The following is a 2235-nucleotide window of genomic DNA, read 5'->3' as shown; positions in this document are numbered from 1 at the left end:
CCCCTATGCTACCATGTGGTAGCCTCCAGTTGGGCCACATGGTAGCCTATGGTTGGTCACCAACCCACCAATGAAAATCTCCCAAATTAGTGCCAATGATATTTGGACAAGTGGCGAGACATGATTGGCTCGACAGAGCCTAGTCAACTTGCCATGTCAGTAGTATGGACTGCTGACTGGGTTGTCAATTTTTTTGCCAAATTTGCTTGTTTTGGAAAATGAACAGAACATGTTTTTGGGAGTGTACGGAGTCCGTTGTGTGCGAAATGAGTTGCGTCAAATTCAGAATGATGAGAACTACATGATCGTTCAGGTTCCACACCGATGTGATAACTTTGAATTTTGAGTAAATTTTTGAGCACCTGATCACTCCTCCCCACTAGAAGCTTTTGGACCCCAAAATATCATCTTCATTTTTTCGGCAGATGAGGGTACAATCCCCTCACCTTTCCAATCTCGATCCATTTGGCCTTAGAAGGATTTGTTCCTTTGAGCCCCACACAAAGGTAGTCTACATTGTCTTGTTTTGAAGTCCTTGTTCTTCTATCAAGAATGGTGCCTTGTTGTAGTTCATCAAGGTATTCAAGAGAGAAATATTCAATTGAAGGAATTTGAACATCCTCTCCTTGATCTTCAATCAAAGGAGGCTCATATAACCTTAAATTTTCGACATTAACATAAATTTTCATAATGAAGGCAAATCCAACCTTAAGGCATTGTCACCAATATATTCCAGAATTCTGAATGGACCATATCAATTTGGTTTCAACCTTTTACCTTCTCATTGGAGCATCTCTTTGCTAATGTGAAGCCAAAATTCATCACCGACTTGGAACTTGTGATCTACACGATGCTTGTCGTGCCTTGTTTTGTACTTTCCTTGGCTCTTTTCAAGCTAATATTGAACTATTTGAGGTACCATTTGGAATCGTTCAATGAACTTCTTGGCTTTTTCCATGTCATCATTAATAGCAACATCCTTATTACCAATATGGTACAACAAATTATGATGCAAATGGTAATTAAATTCCCCTACTTTGTTCTCTTGAATCAATCTTAAATGTACATTTTGAAAGTATGCATATTGTTGAACATAACTTTCATGCAAAACAAAATTATGCTTGAGTAAAGTAGCCGCACTAACAATAAACCTAGAAGCAATATCATCAACCTTGTTGTATATACATTTCTTATACCGTGGAATTGTTGTAAGGATCCCATCCATTTAAAGTGCCTTGATTGCTACAACTTTGTCACTACACCATTGAAAATTTCTGAATGACATGAAATGGGGTTACCATATTGCATGATTACTGCACCCATGGCATACTCATTCATAAGTACATGATCTAAACTGATATTTCCTTTCAAGACATCAAATGCCTTTTGTTGCTTGCCTCCCCACTGGAAGACCTTTTCCACACTAGTCAATGCATGCAAATGAGTTGAGATAGAAGAAAAGTTAGCAATAAACTTTCTCTAATATTGGGTTTCTCCACAAAAACTTATTACTCCAATGACTTTCTTGGGCATTGGCCAATTCATCTTGGCATCGACCTTCAAGGGGTCTATATTCAAGTCACCTCCTCCAATAATATGCCTCAATCAAACCAAAGAAGTTTTACCAAATTCACACTTGGACATCTTCAAAAACAACTTTTCCTTCTTCAAGACATCAAGTACTTTTCTCACATGAATGACATGTTCATCAAGAGATTTTTTGAAAACTATAAAGGCATATAAATAGACTGTCTCATCTAGAAATTGATCCAATACATCATTCATCATACGTACAAAAGTAGTAGGAGCATGGAAAATACCAAAAATCATAACTAGTCATTCAAACAAACCTTGCTTTATTTTGAATGTCGTCTTTGATGTCTCCTTCAACAATTCTACTTTGATGATAGCCACTCCTTAAGTTCCACTTAGTGACATGCTTTCCATTCTTCTTGGGCACCAAAAAAATATGTGACCCGTATGGCGAAGGAGATGGTCGGATGATCCCGTTGTTCAACAACCCTTACGTTTTTTTTGTATTTCTGCATTTTCCATTATTGACATCCTATACATGCCAATGTTAGAAAGATGATAATATGTTGCAATGGTATTTCATGTTGGATTCCCCTCTTGGGAGGCAATCCCTTTGTTTCTTGAAACATCTCATCATATTGTTTAACTACATCAACACAATCAGATTTCAATTTTGTATCACAACCTTCAAACGCTTCATAA

This window comes from Pinus tabuliformis, chromosome X (genome assembly GCF_031772625.1).
Source record: "Pinus tabuliformis cultivar Carrire ecotype Pingquan chromosome X, CPIR1, whole genome shotgun sequence".
Classification (NCBI taxonomy): domain Eukaryota; kingdom Viridiplantae; phylum Streptophyta; class Pinopsida; order Pinales; family Pinaceae; genus Pinus; species Pinus tabuliformis.
This window is presented reverse-complemented; position numbering follows the sequence as displayed.